General features: G+C 46.6%; 1 protein-coding gene across 1 annotated transcript in view; it reads left to right on the forward strand.

Moving 5' to 3' along the window:
* The window catches only part of auts2a (activator of transcription and developmental regulator AUTS2 a), a 323507-nt gene that overhangs the window by 223582 nt on the left and 79166 nt on the right, over window positions 1–20759 (forward strand).

Below are 20759 nucleotides of genomic sequence, written 5' to 3' on the forward strand. Positions count from 1 at the left end.
ATGTTACCGGCACCAGCATCGAGAGAATAATTGGCAGAAGATGCAGATGTGCAGGCTGCCGCTGCGCGAGGCCAGAGAAAAGAATGTGATGCGTTTCGAATGGCAAGTGGAGGTGAGTCATCCTGACACCGCCGGCCCCTAATGATATTTCCTGCCTGCCGACGCGCCGCAGCCAGTGGAGGGAGACGGCGCGTCAGCGTGCAGGCTAATGCACACATGGCGTCCTGGTGTTTTGCTGTCAGGTGTCGGCTGGTGTTATGTGATTTAGCCGCCCAACGGCTGCAGCGCCAGACACCAATTCCACCATGTTAATCAGCGCCGGGCCCTCGTGCCGTCTCCCCAAACCCCGTCCCCCCACACCCCCCACCCCCGCTTCGAAAACATGCCACGAGAGGTCTCGGTATAGTGGCACATGCTCGCCAGGCGAGAGTGGATGTGGGCTCACGGAGTCGCAGGCAATGCAGCTCTAAATAACAAAGCAAAAGACGTGCCCTTTGGGTGGTGAGATAGCTCATTACCTATGAGCGACCTTCCATCTGCACTCATGGCTGCTCTGGGAGCCATTATGATTATGATGGAAATCTCACAAGCCATTAGTGGGAGACAGCACAGGGCTCACTGCAGACACACTAATGGACTCATTTGTAATTGGGAGAGAGGGAAATGACTCTGCGAGCTCGCGGTGGCTTTGTTTGATGGAGTATGGGGGAGCGCGGACGAGATTTGACAAATGAAACGGGTTAGTTGTCTGTGTGAACTAAACTCCTGGATCACTGCGTGTTTTGTGAATGTATGTAGCGCACACACTTCCAACGCACCCCCACCCCCCCCCCCCCTTTTTTTTTTTTATGTCCAGCTGTGACTCCACTCCCAGGAGCCTATTGGTGTTATCCTTTGGCTGGGGGTGGGCGGGCCTCTTTAGAGCCTGTGGACGAGCCTGCGGGGCAGAAGAGTTATTAAAGAATCCTCAGAGAGGTGATGATGGTGTTGAAATTGACGAGTCAGGGTTTTGCACGCGGTGGGGGGGACGTGTCACCTTCTAAATCTCTGGATTTATTGGACGAAAACTCGCCCCGATCCCTCAGCAGGTTATTCAGGCGAGCACTGAAGGGACGCCGGCACAAGTGGACGCCTCAGACGGATCTGTGTTCAGTCGTCCGCGCTTGTTTTGCCACTTTGTCTGCGATGGAACATGAAATTCGTATTGTTCCGCTCGCACTGTTTACAGAAACGCAGCAAAGCATTCTCCACCACACAACTTATCTCGGTTTCTCGCTGTTGATTCGAGCAACATCTGGAAAGTTGTTGCCGAAAAGCCTCCGCTGAGCTTTAGTTTCTCTGGCTTTTTATTTTATTTAATTTTTTTTTTCCCGTTTTAATTGGCCGAGATTCAGTGCTTTCGGTCCGCATTGTCCCCGCAAACTGTACTCCACACATTAGTCGTGATTTGCTCGCCCCAATTCCAGGAGGATTAGAATAAGCATAAGTGCTATTGTGGTAAAACATTAGCTCAGCATGCGTTCACAACAATGGTAACAAATGATTCAAAAACTGGAGGGGAAAAAAAAACAAAAAACTCTTAAAATTATAGCTGGACTGGCGATACGGAATGTGCCAGAGTATGTTGGGTTTTGGGGGTTTTTTTGCAAATCATTTAGCAAACTGGCCACAAAAGTGACAAAATGTTGTTATTGTATTTGTGAATGGTGTACTTGTTACTTCTATAGTACAGATAGTAATGCTGAGTGTTAATGAGGATTATATTTCTCTCTGCACAAGTCAGTTCGTTAGATGAAAACCCACTTTTCTGAAGGAACCAGAGCGAGATATGGGCTCGGTTTTAGACGACAGTGTTTTCAACTGGGTGTCGGTTTACGTGGTTTGATTGTCATTGTTGATGTTTATAGTGAAATGTCCTCTGCGGTTTCATTACGAGAAACCAAACAGCATCCACTAGTGGCCTGGCATGCTCACTACATTTTTTTTTTTGTGTGTGTTTCTGCTATTTCAGTGTAAACAGACATCGTTTGCAAAATGTTGCCATGAAATATGTAAATGGCTTCTGACACTATAAAGCGTCGCCTGAATGGTGAGAAAGCTGCATCCTGAGGAAACTGCATGTCCGTCTTCTTCTCAACCAGTTCCAGCTCTTCCTTACGCCGCCTATCAAGGATACTGATTACTGATTACGTTTATGGCCAAGTCAGTGGAAATATTGCTGTGACATGTTTCCCAGCAGTGTTGTGGTTGTTCAACTCTTTGCACATGTGCAGAAGAAGTATTTACTACGTCCGTGGTGCACAGTGTTTCCGCTGTGCTCATGGAGGATTGTGTCGAAAAGTTCCACCTTGGAAGCCATTATCAAAAAGTCGCATATTGCAACAAACCTGTGCGTAATCTTGTCCCCCCCCCCCCCCCCCACACACACTTCATCAAGATGTCTGAGGCCCCTCTGATATCCACAGACTTGATCTTAACCTATTGGAGCAACATAAATAAATGTGGCTTGCAAACAACTTATCCTAGTTATCGCTGGCGTTCGTCTCACTGTTTTCCTCCAAGCCTTGATTCGACGTGTCAAACTGAGTTGTTTTGGGGCAGAAATGCTGACTCGGCGCATTTTCACCCGAGGAAGGAAGCGTTTGTTTCTGACTGCCGGAGCGGTCGTAGTTCACGTCACACCCTTCTCGTCCCGCAAGGCGGCATTATAATCCATTAAAATCTGCACGGCACGTTCTCCGTGCTGTTTGTCCACAGCCCACCTATTAAACCAACAGGACATTTAACTATGTGTTTGTACAAGGGAGCTCCCTCAGCAGGAGCATGACAGGGACGAATCAGCCAGAGAGATGGAGGTAGGGTGGAAGAGGGGGGGGGGGGGCTAATAAGATTGCCCTGACCCGGGTGATTTATAGATTCATTTGTGTGCTTGTTTAGAAACCTGATCTGCATTATTCATGTCCACAGAGGAGCAGTACTGAGGACATTAGCTGGTTAACCCCTGCTCAGGTTAGGCCACATTATTTTAATGGCCATTGCGAGGGCAGGCCTCTCAGTCCCATTGTCAGGGGGAGGGGAAGTGGGAGGGGGGGGGGGTCAGGATCAGGGGGGAGGATAAGGGGAACCATTATTCCAACCAAAGCACTATCTCCCTTACACAGAGAACAGGTGGGACCGGGGCATTATTATTCAATTACGTCTGTTAACGGTAAACAATGCACAGCGCTTTAATGCTCACAAGAGAAGGATAATTGGTAACCAAATGCCGGGCGACTTTTGACTGCCACGCGCTCCATTATTTATGCGTCGCACGCCACCTGTCATGCGTACGATGCCACCGCGGCGCCGCGTGTTTTCTCCGCATGTAATTACCTTTCATCTCCGTAATGATGATGCCTCGTATCCATAAAATAGACTGCTCCGGGTTTGACACCGGGCCACATTTGTCATCATCTGTGGAGACTGATGTGACAGTTATTAGAGCCACACCAGTCCCTTCACATGATGCTCCCACAGGAAAAAGGAAGAAAAAAAACAAAAAAAAACTGATTAACTCGTGAGCATCGGTTAATTTTTAATGCTGTTGGCTTTATGTCTTTATTAGCTGTTTTACTTTGTTTCAGCAATAACGTCAGACTTGCACAGGAGATTTTCCAGACTCCCTCTGGTGGGGGAGAAATTGAATGAAATGTATTTCCTTGAAATTTGGATTAAAGCTTCACATCAGCTTGAAAAAATCAAGTCAATTTGAGTAAGTATTTATGAAAAACTCAGGCCCCATTTACAATGTTTCAAGGGAAAAAACTTTTTTTTTTTTTTTGTTTAAAGAAAATTTCCAATTTACACGACAACTTTTTGAAAATGATGTAGTGAGCATGAACGGCCACTAGTTGGTGTTGCACGAGTCGATGGACTGTAACAACAATGTCATGACTCCCAGTCCACATTCTCCTGGGACTTGGTAGTTTTATTTTGACAAGTCACCGTGATAACAATCCAACCTGGTCGTCTTGTCCACGAGAACGTCTTGCGTGCTCCATTTGTTCACGTTTATTGCGTTCTGTGGTGTGTCTGTGTGATTTCAACATTTTTACCATTTCTGTCGTCTGTTTTCCCTTTTCAAACGTGTGAACGGGTCTTAAATTTGTTGTTTGACACAGTTTAACCAATAGAAATTCACAATGTACACATCCTCCGTTCAATCAACATGGCAAGAGCGAACGCACGTAATTCTGCAAATACTAGAAGAAGTCAGTTTGACGTGTATCGTTACATCACGGTAGTGGGTGTTTATCCCCCCCCCCCTCCTCCCTTCCATCATTCCACACTCAGGGCCTATTTGCTGAATATCATCCTGCTTTCCATCATGTGCTCGTTTTACTATCACAGACGCCACACAATAACACAGTTTAAATGAGGATGAGGCGGGATCGTCTCCCCCCACCCATCCCCCACCCCGCCTCGCCTCGCCTCGGCGAGGACGATCTACCGGCGTCTTCTTTTCCTCCGTCTCTCCCTCTCTCTCCGGGGAGAACACCGTCATGCATAAAGAAAGACACGGAGAGCGGCAGCAGCATATGTCTGAGGCGGAGGATGCGGCGCTGACAGGCCGGGCTTATCGTCTCTGCAGCTCTTCACTACAAGCGTGATTACCGCTGACAGCCCCGACTGCTGATAAAAGCGGGAACATTAAAGAAAACAGAAGAGCCGCGCAGCCGACGCACCAGTGTTTCTTCTCATCAAGCACCCTCCCCTTAACAGCCCCCCCCCCCACACACACACCCCAAACCTTCCCCAAGTCCGCCTCCACCTTCCCGGTGCCCCACGCCAGGGTGTCAGAGCTGTCGAGAGCGGGAAGTGACATCACAAGAATTTGCCAGCAGTCTCGAGGCTCATCATGTCAGCGGCAGCCTGTCTTGTGTCAGGCTTCCCCCAGGCAAGCTGTGATCCAGCCCTCGTCTCGGCACATCAAGACTCCTCGCCGCTCCTCGGCGAGGGAGGGAGGGAGGGAGGGAGGGAGGGAGAGAAAAAATTAACAGAATGTTTTTCCATCTTGTTAACTGACAGCATCGTTTGTTAGAGCGCTGTCTCAGCAAGCAAGAGTGTGTGGAAGGGTTTCAGATTGGCAGAGGGAAGAATTGGCATGTGAAAGCATGGTGAATTATTGAGTTTGGACGAGGTGTCAGAGCTACCGCGTTGCATCGCGTGGGCTTCCAGAAAGCATCTGAGGTGTGAGAGGAGAACAAGCGCGGAGGAGTGCTTGATTAAAAAGCTGTGAAGAATGTGGGGCATCGGGGGTTTTTTTTTTTGTTGTTTTTGTTTTTTTTTCTCGGGCTGGTCAGAGTATTTGTGTTTGTGTGCCCGTATATGTGTGCATACTGTATATAATTGCTTTGAACATCCAAAAGCTGTCCCTGGATTCTTCCAGAGCGACTATACCCGTCTGCCAGCGTGAGCCACGGCGTCACGAGTCGTGGAGAATCGCCTCTATCTCCTGGGTAAATCTCCATCTCGCGGATCTGGCCCGCCGTCAGCTCATTTGGACAGAGAAAGGGGCCGTCTCGGCAAAGAATGCTTTTGATTCTCTTTTCATTTATTTGAACTGATCTGCTGTGATTAAGAGCTCCGTGTCTCATTATTCTCTTTTGGAGGAGCGGGGCATTGCCTTTTGCCAAAATATTTGAATGATTAGGGCCCAGGCACGGGCCATGCCAAAGCGACGGGAAGCATTCACTCTGCTTATTAGATTCACTTAAATGCTGTTGTAAATCATCTCTGCCAGTGCGCGCTGCCAGACCCAGGCTTTACTTCGAGAAGCTTCCACCGCCGATGCCAGAGCCACAGTGCACAGCCACCAGAGGCGGCTGAGACTGTCGGTCTGCGCTGCTGTTTGTTTTAGCTCGCCCTGTTAATACAGCAAAACGGTTTGTTTGACCAGTTTTGGATTCGCTCCCGCGATGAAAAAGCTATTAATCAGGCAGCTGCGAGCCGTGGGTGAGTTTCAGTAAGCCGATCCTGTTTGAAAAGACGTTCCAAACCAAAAGAAAAGCAGCTGCAGATGATTTCTGTTCTCTATTTTTGATCTTTATTTATTTCGTTTTTTTTATTTATTTATTTATTTTAAGAAAGCTGATTCAGATTTGAAGGCTCGGAAACACTTATTAACACCGGGATGCTGTTGTTTAGCCAATTTTGGTTTTAAGTGTTCGCCGTGAATCGAGTAGATCATCGCCTGCATGATCGTGGCCCCGGGACCGAACGAGTGTGATTAGCAGTGGAGTTGAACCCGAGTGGTAGTCCATTGTTCTCTCAATTTTAAGATTGCAGAGTGGGAGAAAAAGAGGAAAAAAGCTTGCTGAGCACTCAAGGAAAAATACTGGCTTTGGTCTTTCACAATACCCCCAGAAGCTCAATCACGTCTTCCATTTTGGCACATTGTCAGGAAGCAAATGCAACAAATCAGAACATATTGTTCCTCGGGGGGCCGTAATAGGAGCCTTTGAACCATAAGCTACACTGCTCTGGTCGTGGCCTCCTGGTGACAAAGCGACTCCATCAGTTTTTGTTTTGTTTTTTTTTTGCGTTCACACCGCCTCAGTCAGCGGCTGTCACCGAAAAGCCATCTGCCATCACGTGTTTCGCCTTGTTTGTCATTTGGTCACCTCCTTCACAAATACCACAGAGGATTTGTCTCGTGGCGGTCCGCCGAGGCGCGGGTCAGAGTGTTATACGGCGGCGGAGACGTGACGGGGATTTCCTCGGCCCTCGATGGCCTATAAACACTCGGCGGCGGCGGCGCAGCTTGCTTTTCAATAAATGCTGCGGTGCAAAAGAGGACAGATGAGGATCGTGAGGTGTGACTGTGGCCGGGGGGAGGAGGGGGCAGCAAGAGAAGGGGACAGGCAATTTAACAGTGGCTTGTGACTCCGAAGGAAGGTGTGTGGGTGCGTGTGTGGGTGGGGGGGGGGGGGGGGGGGGGGGGGTAGTATGGCGCCCAGCCAGCGGAGCAGTGGAAAACAGTGGTCCAGACTAATGATCCACAACGTGATCGTTATGGCCCCCACAGAAAGGATGGGCACAAGCCATGGTTCCCTGGAAATCAATTCCCAGGAAGCGCATGAGTACGAGTTGTAAATCATGGCGGTACGGAAGGATGGATGGATGGAAGGCACCGGGGATGAGAGGAGAAGGTGGAAGTGGGAAGAGGAGAATGAGTAGATGGGGAGCTTTCTCGGCAGGATAGATAGAGCATGAAGAGAGAACTCTTTCGATCATAAACCCTGAAGGCAAAATTACTCCCCACCCCCCCCACCCCCCACCCTCAACCACCCCCCCCACCACCACAACCACACACTTCCCCTTCCCACCCCTCCTTCTCAGCAAAAGCAAACCAATGATGTGGCCGTTCCAGCCTCCTGCCCCTCAGCCACCCCTCCGCTTGATGGCTCCATTGCAGGTTGGGGCCGAGGTTCTTTTCGAAAAGTGTTCTCAAATTGATTTATATCCTGCAGAAGAGCCCCATCAATCCTAATATGAGAATATGAGACTAATGAAATCATTGGGCGCTGAGGGGAGACGCGGAGGTGTGCGAGCGGCCACTCGTGCCCTGATGGGTGTATGTGTTTTCTGGTGCGGCGCCGAGCGCGGCGGGGGTACGAGTCCCTCTGGAAGCACATCGCGATGAAGAAGGCATTGATCACGGAGAGTCCAATGATGACAAATATCAGCAGCTCCCGAGAAAATCCGCCGCGGAGTGGTTCGGGGCGACCGGCCACTGTGTCCCCAAGGAGCTTCAGTGCTGCTTCTTCACACGTGGGAACGGATTTAGTGAATTCACCAAATCCAGTCCCTCAGATGGTCGTGAGAATATGAAACTCGGGCCGCGGTTACAAAACGCTCCAACTCAATTTCCGCAAAAGCATTTCCCCTCTGCATTTCCACCCATCCGAGAGACGAGGGGCGGCGATCTGACAATATGGCGCTCAGATGGCGCTCCGGGGCCCAAAGTGACGACACGCTGGCCGTGGGAATCCAACAACAACATTCAGCTCCCGTGTCTTCTTCCCTTGCAACTTGAAAATTCCATCGTTTTCACTGTTTCCCGCCGTTTCCACGTGAACGTGGGGTTTCTTAACGCGGAGCGCCTTTCTCTCTCTGAGTCTCGAAATATTTGCAAACGAGGAAGGGCGATGTCATTTATCTCCTAATAGCAGTTATTCCAGTCCAAAATGTGACGGGCGCCGGCGGCAGAGCTTGTTATTCCCAGCACGGTGATTACCGACTGATCGCCTCGGCTGCAAGGTGACTGGATTATGTCACGATGTCACCGCTGGCCGCTTCTCTGAAAAACGTTGGGGCTGATTTCAAAAAAAGGTTGAATTTGCCATCATGTTGAATAAACGTTGATGAGCAGTTAATTTTACCGACGAGGACATGTGAGAAACTATATCGGACTGTGGAGCGTCTCCCCATAAGTTCTAGTCAGTTCTACTCAATAAAAATACACTATTATTATTAAAAAGCCAGGCTGTGTCCCTGCATTTCCCTGAGTTCTGTCAATTAATGGTAATTTAACGTTGATTTCAAGAACTCCACAAACTAAGAACCAAGCTTTTTGAATAATTTCAAAGACGTCTTGTCAGAAACGGAACATCCAGGAACAACCATGGGATTTTTCTATTATAAAGTGTTTTTTTGTCGCGATAACAATTATCTTTACTGGTTAACATGGTAAATAGCTGTAAAGGTAGAACAAACATTAAGTACAAGTAATGACGAAGCATAAACCAGTGATCAACGGCACTCTGAAGGACACCTTTTCCCTTTTTGGAGGGAAATTTATCTTAAAATGTTGACTGGAAGCTAAATTGGTAACTTAAAACACGTGTGTGTTACTGGTTTTATTGTGTAATGGAGATTAATCAGAATAATAAAATACGGTTTTGTTCAAAACTACTGACAGTTTCTGGCTTCGTTTACACAGCTGTGAGGTGAAAACGCATCGTTCTTGTGTTTTTTTGTTTCAGAAAAGTTTTGCGTTCACACGGAAATGGCAGAAACTTTGAATGTGGTGTCGTTTTCATGTTGGCCACTGGTGGGCGATGTCGTTTGTTTCCGTGGTGAAACCAGACGCGCATGCGCACAGAGAACACTATTCTGTAAACGTTAATAATGGGACTAAATGCACTGAGCTGGAAGACTGCCATTACAGTCGCAGTGTTCCCACGATCGACACGGAGCCGGATCGTTTTTATAAAGTTCAATTGCACTCGATTCCATTCATTTTTCTTCTCCTGAATCTTTCTGACTGTTTAGTGGCTTTGCAGATTAATATGACATTACTGCGCTTCCTATGGCACCGGCGGCCCAAAAGCAAGGATCTCGGAAGCAAATTCGGCCCACAGCTCTTACAGGCACGTTGCAGTAAGCTGCAGTGATAATTAATCAGGCCACAACTTAATGTTTCATCTCCTCATGCCTATAAGCCGAGTCTCCCGCTGCTTTTCATACTGCGATGGAGCCACATCAGTTTCAGCAATAACAAATGGAACCATCCCCCCTTTCCTATTTTTTTTTTTTGTCTCCCACCGTCGTTCTCTTCACTTCATTATGCAGGCAGCCTGACGTTATTTGACAGAGTGTGCTATCTGCAGCCCTCAGCTGCCCCCCCAGCCCCCCCCAACCCCCCCAAACTCTCACTATCGTTGCATCGCTGGCAGCTTAACCCCACTGCCGCCTGCCACAGAGGAGCAGCGAGGAAATGATCCCGCTGCTGAGTGAACAGAGACGGAAAGACCCTGGAGCACCTTTATGGATGCAGGCGTCTCAACTGTGGCGAGGTCCTGATAAAGCTGCCTTCTTCGCTGCCCTGCAGTCTGTTAACTTGACCCCTGCTACTATTCTACTTGAATAAAATACTCAGAATATTCTTCTTCTTTTTTTTTTTTTTGCATACTTTTCAAGTATGTGACTTGGATGTTATGCAGGGAGCATTAGATTATTTTTATATTGACTGCATTGGCACAAGATTTAGTAACTCTTTAAATATACACAATAAACTGGGGCCCCGTTTATACGACGACGTTTTCAAGTTAAAATGCAAAGCTTTCTTTGTGCCAGGGCTTAGAGCCTCTGAAAACCCAAATGTTTTGAAAATGGCTCCCAAAGTGAAGTTTTTGGAAAATGCAGCTGAATTTTTTTTTTCTGAAAGGCTCAGACTCCATTGTCATGCAAACTGTGAAAAAAAAATGCAACTTTTTGGCACCACGGCTGTCGTCAATAGTTATTCTGCACATGCGTGAGGAGATGGACAATAACAACAATGGCGGCATCCAGAGCTTTTCTAGTTATAATAATAATAATAATAATCAAACTTGGTCGCTTGTCTTTATACACACCGTTGTTAAGGTTTTACAGCATGTGCGTGTGGTTTCATTGAAGAAAACAAACGACACCCACTAGTGGCCCTACAGAGTAACTACACCATTTCTCCTATTGAAGTGTAAGCGGTGATTGTTTTCAAAAATATTCCCATGTAAACACGAAAATGTTCCAAAACAAACACACACAAAAAAAACCCAATGCGTTTTCACTTGAATTGTTGCGTCAACAGCTTGCGTGACGGCCAGAAGCAGTTTGACCCTCGGCTGAGTTCATGCGAGCAAAATGCACAAGCGTTTTGTCTCCCTCGCAAACAAATACTGGTAACGAGGCAGCATCCTGCTCCGTCTCCAGAGAGCTGTAAATAAGCTTAATGAAGAAACAAACAAACGTCTTTAAGGGCGAGCCTCGGAAAGCTGCGCGTCTGGAAAGCGTAGCATATCTAATTTGTAGGTTAATGTCAGTGCAGGCTTATTTATCTGGGTTATCCTCTGCACCGGATAATTAGATGTTGCGAGTGCGGCATGAGGGACAATGTCAACAGAGCTTGTGTCTGGCGTCCGTTATTGTTCCTGTCCTTGTCCGTCACGGGAGCGTCGTTGTTGACTTTCCGTCAATATTCCGACACCGGTTGGAGATTGCGTCGGTTGGGTTTCATTATTACTTCATTTGCCGGCGTTGCCTTTGAATTCAAAGCGGAAAAAGACGGAGAGTCAAATGAAAGGATGTGATATTGTGCTGCGAGTCCTAATCAAATAAGCCACTCGGACTGTGCGACGCATTTGCTCATCATTTGCATGCGGCTCGCGCTAACAGCGCGCGGCGTTGCGACACGAGCGAGCCGATGCATTGTGGGTAGCGCCGTAATGAGTCCGGTCCGATGTTTGCCAGTGACGGGTCTTCATTCGCACGACTTGGCTCTGGTCTGTCTCTCCCAATGTGTTTTAACTGTCAGGTGGCGAGAGCCACACTTTTTTTTTTTTTTTTCCCCTTCCACTCCACGCTGTCTGCTTTTGATTTCTTTTCCCAGAGGTGTTTAAAAAAAAAAAAAAAGTGGCTCAATTGTTAGTGACAATCAGCCGCTCTGGCCCTTTTTGAACAGAAGGTTTGATTTAATCGTGGGGCTGTCATTTATTATTCTGGAGCGGCAGCCGCCCCTGTGAGGCCCGGGCCTGATCAAGCGCCTCGGAGCTGTCCCCAAGATCTCACTCTTTTTCCCTTCTCCCCCGTTATGTCTAAATCCTCAATACAAATCGCAGCGTTTCGGCTCTCCCAGTGGGGCCTATTACTGCCTGTGGGGCATTAAAGATCATTAATAGTGCTGTCAGAGAAGGAGAGGGAGAAGGGAAGCGGTGGGGGAGGAGGAGGGAGAGCGGGGAAGCAGCAGTGAGTTGCTTAGCTGCTCATAAATGGGAAATTAATACATCTGCTTCATTAATGCTGCCTCGTGTTTGATGTTTGTTAGCTGGCAACTTTAATGATGTAGGTTTGAGCCGACGGGGCGCTTGACTAAATTTGATTCCTCCAATTAAGTAGTCAGGCTTCTTTTCTTTTGGGAAAATGGTTAGAAAGGGGAAGAAAAAAAAATACTGCCTAATTATGGACTCCAAACCTTCAGTTTTATGGCTCCAGCTCTTTTTTTTCCCCCCCTCCCTCTGTTTCTCCTCGATTTCTCTCACTCTTCATCTGTCAGCAGCTGATTGCAGAGACGCGTTTTATCAAGAACGGCCCGCACTTACTTGCTTACCACTTACTAATCAAGATAACATTTTTTTAATCAGCGCATGCGACTTCGTTAATCATCGGCGGCACCTAACGCTGTAAGTTAATTGATATATAGTGGAAGGTGATAATAGTCAGCCTTCAGCGCAAATGATGAAATTACTACTATCAAGGAGCTCGACTAGAACAACTGCGTCTTAATGGCAGCCTTGGAAATCGAACACGCAGGAAACATAAAAGCCTCTGAAAGCTTTTTTCTCATGCATAAATTGCACCCCTCTATACAGTTTAGAGCACAAAAAAAAGAAAAAGAAAAGACAGATATATGGCAGAAAAACCACTTTTATCCTGCTGACTGAGGCTCAGGATGAGATCCTGCTGTCATGCGTTTGTACTCGAAGCCAACTTCAGACAAAAGCAGTTATCTAAAAGCAAGAACGTAAATATTTGTTTGTCTTCTGCGGAGTTCTGCGTGTCAACGAGGTTAAATTGAATTACATGGACCAGTGCTGATGCAGACGATGAGGAACGTTAATTGTCTCGTTGTAGTTCGTCATCGAAAGTGACGGTCGCAGAGAAAACACCAATCGATCAGCATTTATTCATGAAGCCCTTTAAAACACTCAATGTGATCAAAGTGCTTTCCAGTAAAATCAGACAGTAGAATGAGAATGTAAGGAATTAAAAGAGAACAAGAGTGAAAACATACACTATGTCAACGATAAAATTAAATCAAACCAATTAAATTAAATCTCGGCAAATACTTTAGTTAAAATACGTATGCATTGTCTAGGGGAACTGCATTCATTTTGCATTTTCGTTTCAGCAAGGCTTTGCCTTTACCGGGCAATGTTTTGAAAATGACGCCCGTTTACACAGAAACAAACAGAAAAGCTGAAAACTATGTAGCCACGAGTCGGAGGTGGTGTTTGTTTTTGTGTTTAAATCACAAATACGTGCGCACACAGAGTACAATACGCTATAAACATTCTGTCCAAGTTAGATTATTATTCCATGTTACTCTGAACTATAAAACTGAATAAGTTTCAGGAGAGTTTTCAAAAGGTTCCTCCTTGGACACTGCTTTTCAAATAGCTGCAATTTCAGTGGCTACACATTGTGCAAGAAATATTTTGTGTTTTCACTTGAAAACGTTATCGTGTAAACAGGGACTAAGTTCCTGTATTTCGACGTGATTCGTGCATGGATGAGGTGACACTGTGTTGATTCGACATGTGACCGGTGCTGTTTCTCTCTGTTTAAAGCACCGACTGCGTTGCACGTGGCGCTGTATAGATAAAGTTGAATTGAATTGAAGTGAAATAAAAGCAGAGAAGGAACTATCATCGGCATACCTTCAACGCTAGCAGAGCAGTTATCAATCCTCTAAAACGTCGGGTTGAAAAGAGCCACGTTACACACGTCTTCCTTGGAGATGGAAGGCTGAGGCAATTCCCATTTATTTAATCTACATCCTCATCTTCATCTCATCATTTTGAATTAAAAAAAAAACAGGGAGACAGAACAGTACTGACGTGCCGGGAGGAAGCTCGTGAGCAATCTTCAGGCTACAGTACGTGTTGTATTAAATCACTGAATCCATGCTTATTCAATTCAGTGTTATTAATTTTAAAAAAAATTTGTATCACACCATCTACAACACTGTCATCTCAAGGCACTTTTACAACACAAATCCAGGAGGTGTTGGAAAGGAGAAACCTGCAGGTGGAGACTTTCTTCTGTTCCGGTTGGGGGTTAGGGTGTAGAAATGGAGTAAAAGATTGGACAGGAGGGATTCGAACTCTCACAAAAAGCAACAAACACATTGTGATTACATTTCGATTCCAACGTTTGACGAACGTGTGTTTCCAGTCCACAGTTTAATTGGCATTGAGGCACGAAGAGACAACGCCGTCATCGTCATGAAGAGAATTCCCTCGTCGTCGGCAAAATACAATCAGGCCATTCACTCATCATGTCATGTCTTTATCAAATAATCAAATATTAAACTATTTAATAGCTCCCATAATCCTCTGTCCCGCTGGACACCTTGTCTCTCCGGTCCTACGACGGCTCCCTGGAGAGCGACGACCCGCTCGCGTTAAAAAACAAAACAAAAAAAAAAACCATAGCCGGAGTAATTGACCGTCTTCTTCATTTCTGAATTATTCAGCCCGTCAGCGTCTGCGCTCCAGGAGCCGCTTGGCTCGGGGCAAGGTGTGTGCAGGTTGGCGAGCGGGGGAGGGGCATTAAAGGACTGCGCCTCAGGCGCCGCAGGCCTGCGACTAATGATAATCGTCTCCCTTGAACAACCGTCCAACGAAGCACTTCATTACCCCCCCATCTCCTCCCTGTGATCTCCCCGCGTACCTGGATTCTCCAACATGCAACCAGCTTCAGTCTAATTGTGAAAAATTTTGCGACGACGACCCAAAGAGGAGTCCCAGTGTGAATTCGGCTCTGCGGCCCGTCAATGTTGTCGTGAGGCTCCGGCAGACAGCCGGTGACTTTAAAAGAGGTCGTGACACGGCGACAGCTGCTCCTTGGCAGACGTCGTAAAAAATAAATAAATAAACCGCCGAGATCTGCCGCACGGAAACTCGTCGGTCGGTTGGGCCCGGGGGTCGAGGATAGCCTGGCGCGCGGCCACTTATCGCGGCGTGACCGCCGTGAATGTGGCGGCTCGCGGTGCCGATGCTCCAACGCGATAAAGGTGTTTGGAACAGATTAGATGTATATTGTCTGTCTTGACAATTGAATGGATGAGAGGAAAATGTGCCTGTTTATCATCCTGCTTTCTCATTTCCGCTCTGTTTATCTGCAGCTTCGCCGTGATTCATGGGGTAGAGGCGGGGAAAAGGTGCAAAGCCGTCCCAGTGATTTCTTGCTGATGCATAACCAACATCTATTATCAATGTAAATGAGCCACCAACTTTGCTATTTAAATGGGAACAAAGTGGAGAGCGCGCTCGCAGGCATGCTGAGGGAAGACGCAGGGAGCGAGGAAGGGAGATGAGAGCCGCGCACAAACAAGCCATTATTAAACACATTTCTTCTTTAAGCTGCTTTCTGAGGAGCGTCGAGCCTGGAGCACTTTAACTTGCCAAAAACAAGCTCCTTCCCCGCGCTTTGAAATCAGGAGGTGAGATCAACGCGGGATGAAAAGCTCAGCACACAGGAAAGCAGAAGGAAGCTTTATTTGTTTACCATGCGGCAGGCCGAGGGCGATAGTCAGGCTTCTCTTCATCCACAGGAGAGCTCCTGCTTGGCGGCGGCGCCGGCGCAGCACACCGCCTCCCACCAGCACCGCGCACACGGCGCCATCTGCTAGGACCTGTTGGCTTGTTTGTTTTCCAGAGCAAACAGCAAATCACTCCTTTCCTGTTCCTGCTTTTTACCATATGCCACTGTCTGTGTATCAGAGCGAGGCATGTATATTAATGAAGTTAATCAAAGACGCGCACACAACCACATCTGCCGGGGGGAGGGGGGGGATCCTACGCTGGATCCTACGCCATTAAACCTCGACCGACACTGTGGCCACACCGTGGGCGAGGAAGAGGAGCGAGGAAGAGGAGCGTCATTTAGTTCTTTTTTTAACTGTCGGCTCTTCACACGTGGAAACACATTTGGTGAATTCTGCATATTGTATAGATCCGTCCCTCAAGCCTGAAAACCCCCAAACTTTCATTTTGTTTGTGGTCGGAACCACTAAGAAAATGTTTTACTTTTTTAAAAAACGGCTCCCAAGGTGTTCGTTTTCACAAAAAAAAAACAAAAAAAAAAACCCTCCGACTGTCATTATACGAACAGACTTGCATTAAGCGTCGATCTGGAAAATGTATCGGAACGCAATGAAACAACGCTCCTTGAAATGCCTCCAGAGACGGCGCTGCTGCCTCACGGCGTGGCTAAACGCTCACGACGTAGACTAATTATCGGAATGTATGCATGTTGCAAATGCAGCTGCATGTTTGAACACGTTTTTGTTGTTGTTGTTTTTTACCGTTTAAAAATGCCGCCGTATCTCCTACCTGCTGCACGTCCGGATGTCCCGGTGTCGCCGCAATTAGTGGCGACGTTAAACGGCGGGCACGCTCGCGGCTAAGTAACGTAGCCCCGCGCAGATGGCGAATTATCCTCCTCACTGGTCGCCGGGAACCGTCGGGCGCACGCATTGACCTCCGCCGTTACCCGTCGACGTGCAGCCAATTACTGTCGTGCTTTACTGATCTTTGGCAAATCTTTCGGGGTTTTTTTTTTTCCAGTCGTTGCAGCTCCTGTAAAAATGAGATTTGATTATTAGCGGCGTTATTTTCTACCGATATGCTGGAATGAGTCACTTCTGCTCAGCCGAGCCACACTGCCGCTCTGTGAAGTGTTGGTTTACCCATTCTTTAAATCTGTTTTACAACAGGGGCATGGAGTTGTAAATGCACACGCACAAGAATTGTGTCAAGAATCTACTCGCTGCTGTTTACCGGAGCGCATTAAAAGTCTGACTTGCAGAGAGTCTTTGTACTGCAGTACTTCACTGATAAATGATGAAAATATTCTCTTTGTGAAGGAGGGAAGGATGAAATGTTATAATTAATACGCTTTCAACCTTCGATTGTATTCATTTTCAAAACAACGTACAACTTTTTAAATCACTCTTAACTCAAGGTTTCCTCTCTTCTGCAATCAGACTCATTTATTTCCAGTTTGCGTTAAGTCTTGTTTACTCGGTGCTGAAGTGGCCATTGAATGGGTCATCGGCTTTCAGCGTCGTCTCACGCCACCGTCAAACACTTGACGATGTGCTGGATGAAGAAAAAACAGGCCTGGATCTCTCTTTGCCGCTCTATTTTTTAATGAAAAGTAACACGAGAGGCTAAATGTAATCTGATTATCAAGCACACAGCACAGGGGCTGTTTTCCACACACACAACATGGCAGGTCCACGTTTGTGCTTGAAACATTTACCGTCTTTTCCACAAACGAATGAGGCTCCAATCCGGCCGCCAAACCACCAAGACAAAGAAAGCATTGATTTTTTTTAACTCCTCTTTTTTAAAAGTAGTTGACAAAATGTCACATGTATGCAAAACGCTTGAAAATGCTACTTTTATCGATGTTTTTTGGGACATTTCACTGTTTTGCATCATTAAAGTTGGAATTGTAGTCATTTTCAGTGATAATTGTTTGGACTGTGCCACAACATTGACAAACAAATGTAATTTAAAGGTTATTATAGCACTATTTTACCGGGGCGTTTGTGTGTCGCCCCCTGAGCTATCCTTAAAATTTTAAAGTTACGACTAAAAATGACTACAATCTCAACATAATGCCAATTTTAATGTCACATTCTGCTGCTAAATCCAGTGAAATGTCAAGAAAACTTCTCCTAAAGCTTTTGCATTATGCATGTTTGCAGAAATTCATCCTGAAAGCATGGCTGTAAGACAAAGTTTGCAAACTTTCATGGCAGCATCACCAATATCTTGAAATGTATTTTTTTTTTTAAATCAGAAAACTTTTTTTATTTGCCTGGTGGTTTAGTGGCCGGATTGGAGCTTCTTGTGTCCCATGAGCCTCATGTTTGACACCCCTGGTCTTTTGAGTAAATAAAAAAAAAATTGAAAAATCCATATTTTCCAATCCACTGCATCACTATGATATAATATACCTACTGCGTGTATATTTAATTATGTCGTGATGATTTCTTACGCTCATGTTAACAACTTGTCTTACATTAATATTGGCTTTTCTAGAAATTCTTTTATCCCCGTCTGGTTCTTTTTGAGCTTTAGTGCCGCACTAAAGTCCTATTAGGGAGCCTAGTTGCTGCCATTATCCCCATGTTATGTGAACAGGCGCCGTGTGTTCTGATCGTAATTCTAATCTCGTAAATGAGACAGCTCCCCCTCCCTTCCTATTTAATATTCTTCATTGGTGCCACACTACAAACAGGGAAAGTACAGTCCTGAGACACAAGAATTTAAATGAGATATGACAAAATTAGTGACAAAGGGCTCTTTTTAAATAGAAACAAAAAAAAAGGAAAATGCCACTTTCAAATCACAATAGATACTGTAGCTGTGTTCTTTTCATATTATAGAAGTTTTTAATTAACGTTCCGTTTCATGAAAAGGGGAACGCTCTTAAATTGCTAATTGAAACTGACAGTGGAAAAGACAACCGCTCCTTTCAGGCCCCCGCTCCTCTATTCTGCCCGACTTCAGAAAGTGCTGTGTGTCAATATTACTGCGCGACTGCGCTGCGTGTGTTGATTTGTTCCTACTTAGTGCATAATTACACTTGTGGGTTTGCTGAGAGGAACTTAATTTGATTGTTCTGCCTGTCACTCAGGATGAGAAAAGACAAATATGAAATGACGTGTTTGAGGTTGGCTGATTATTGGCTTTGGTTGGACATAATTGAGGACAGATTTAGTCAAAGTCAGTTCTGTGGCTTTCCATCCCTACCTTGCCAGTTTTTTTTTTTTTTCTGCCCACAGTGGTACTGTGTTGCATCCTTAATATGGCTCTGTGCATGCGGTTCATTTTGTTTTGGACTCTGTTATTCAGTTTTTTTCCCCCTCTCTGGGATCTCTGACTGGACTTCCCCGTCCCGTCTGCTCCAATAACGACCGTTCAAACGCAGACGCGGATTCCAAGTGCGTACTGGCCAGAGCTGGACCCACGTGTCCGCCGCCTCCGGCAGTACGTGCCACACATGATTGCCTCCACCCGGCGTATCGGGGCTTAACCCCCCCCCCCAATCGCCCGGGTAGATCCGAGGCATGAAAGGACGAGTGTGTTGTGTTTGTCTCCGGGTCATCCTCCAGGGTCCTCGTTGACGAGTCAGTCGAAGGCTTGGCTCGTTTCCAGGAGCCCGTTTTACCAACCTTCCAGCCCCCCCCCCCCCCCTTCTTTCTTTTCCCCCCAAAAAATAAAAAAAACCCACAAGCTGATCTCCTCCCACCACCAAGGTTGGCTCTGGGCAGCAGTCTAGCTGAAGGCAATGCCCTGATCAAGCTTCCTCCGCTCAGACGGGGATGTTCTGGGGGCTGCAGCCTGGGAGATTCTGACCTTTTGTTGACTTGACTGATGGGTTTGCACTTTCTCAACACAACATGCTTGCTCACAACTCCGCCGAATAAAGTCAGGAAACACGCCAGGCGAGTGCTTCTCCTCCCGCTCCAAGTCGCTTTTCTCTCATACTCGGTGTTTGACAGGTGTCGGTGTCGGCAGGCATTGATCACTCACTCAAACCCCCCGTGGGTTAAACTGGGTATCTATTTAAAATCGCTCTCCCCGCCGTCTGACCGCCGAGCCTCAACCTCCTCCTCCCGTCTCGGAAACACACAAAAAAAATCCTCGGCCCCGCTCGCTCCCACTTTATTTATTACATTATTTTTTTTCTTCCCAGGGCAAAGCTGATTCACAGTTCTCACTGTCGGTCTCGCAGCCGCGGTTAAATCACAATCCCTCGCAGCCTGACCTGCGTGAGCCAGGCCACTTGATATAAAGCCTGCGGGCTGTCAGAGGGAGATGGATAACATCAGCCCCGCACCCTTTGCCCTCATGCCATCACTCCGGCGCTGACCTCCGCCTCCGTGGTCAGCAGCTCAGCCCGGGCGTCTGCTGCTGGCCGCTGTGCAGCGCCGCGGGCCGGACCGCACGGTGAATCACACCCGAGGCCAAAGGGTCACTGTGGGCCAGTCCAATTGACTATTTTTTTTTTTTTCTCACAAAATCCACAGTTAAGAGCTTGTTCCATTTGGTTTTCAAGTCAGGAATCTCATTAAAGCCTTAAAGGAAAGGATTGTGTTTGTGTCATGGCGAGTGTTCGAGTCAACATCGTAGTGTTTGTTCATCTTAAGCGGCAAAAGACTCGTTGCTTGACGCATCGTGGCTTTGAATCGTACATATCCAGTGGCCTTCTCCGTCCCTGCAAGTGCTCAACTTCTCAAACTTCTTGAGCCGCTTTGAATCGACTGCATGTTTAGTTATCTGGTTCACTTCAGTTCTCTCCGTCACACACAATTCATTAGACGATTTCTCCCTCTCCAGGGCGACAAAAAACTAAATCAACCCTTCCTTAAAGCCCATTATTACTCCCATTTATTTAATTTCAAATGAATTGTAATTGAGTTTCAAGAAAATCCACAGTTTGCACAATGAATGCTTGGTCGCACTGGATGTTCGGGATTTCCCAAAATTCACCTTTTTCTCTGTGGAAATTGGTCCGAATGGGCCAGTTAATGGAACAGATATCAAAAAAGTTTTCTCATATGAGGTGAAATGTGAACCGGACCTGTGAAATAATGACACGATACCCTTTAAATTTAAACTTTGAGGGTTTTCTTTGTCGTGGCGCACAGGATACATGAAGAAAATGTCAATATTTTCCCAAAACCGTTGTCATCTGTTATCAAAAATCAACTTAAACCCCATTTCAAAGCTCCCTTCTGGTGCAAAAATACAGTGAAATGTCCTAAAAACAGAAGTTCCCCTGAAGCTGTTGAATTATGGTTGTTTTTATCAACCCACCCTGACCAAATCAATACCAAATATCAAGGTGCCTCCCACCTTTCCGACTGGTTGACGTTGACGCAGCTTCCCGCTGATGTTTTTTGTTGACGCGTACTGCTTTTTGTTTTGCAACCGGCT

This window comes from Blennius ocellaris (assembly GCF_963422515.1).
Source record: "Blennius ocellaris genome assembly, chromosome: 14".
NCBI classification, from domain to species: domain Eukaryota; kingdom Metazoa; phylum Chordata; class Actinopteri; order Blenniiformes; family Blenniidae; genus Blennius; species Blennius ocellaris.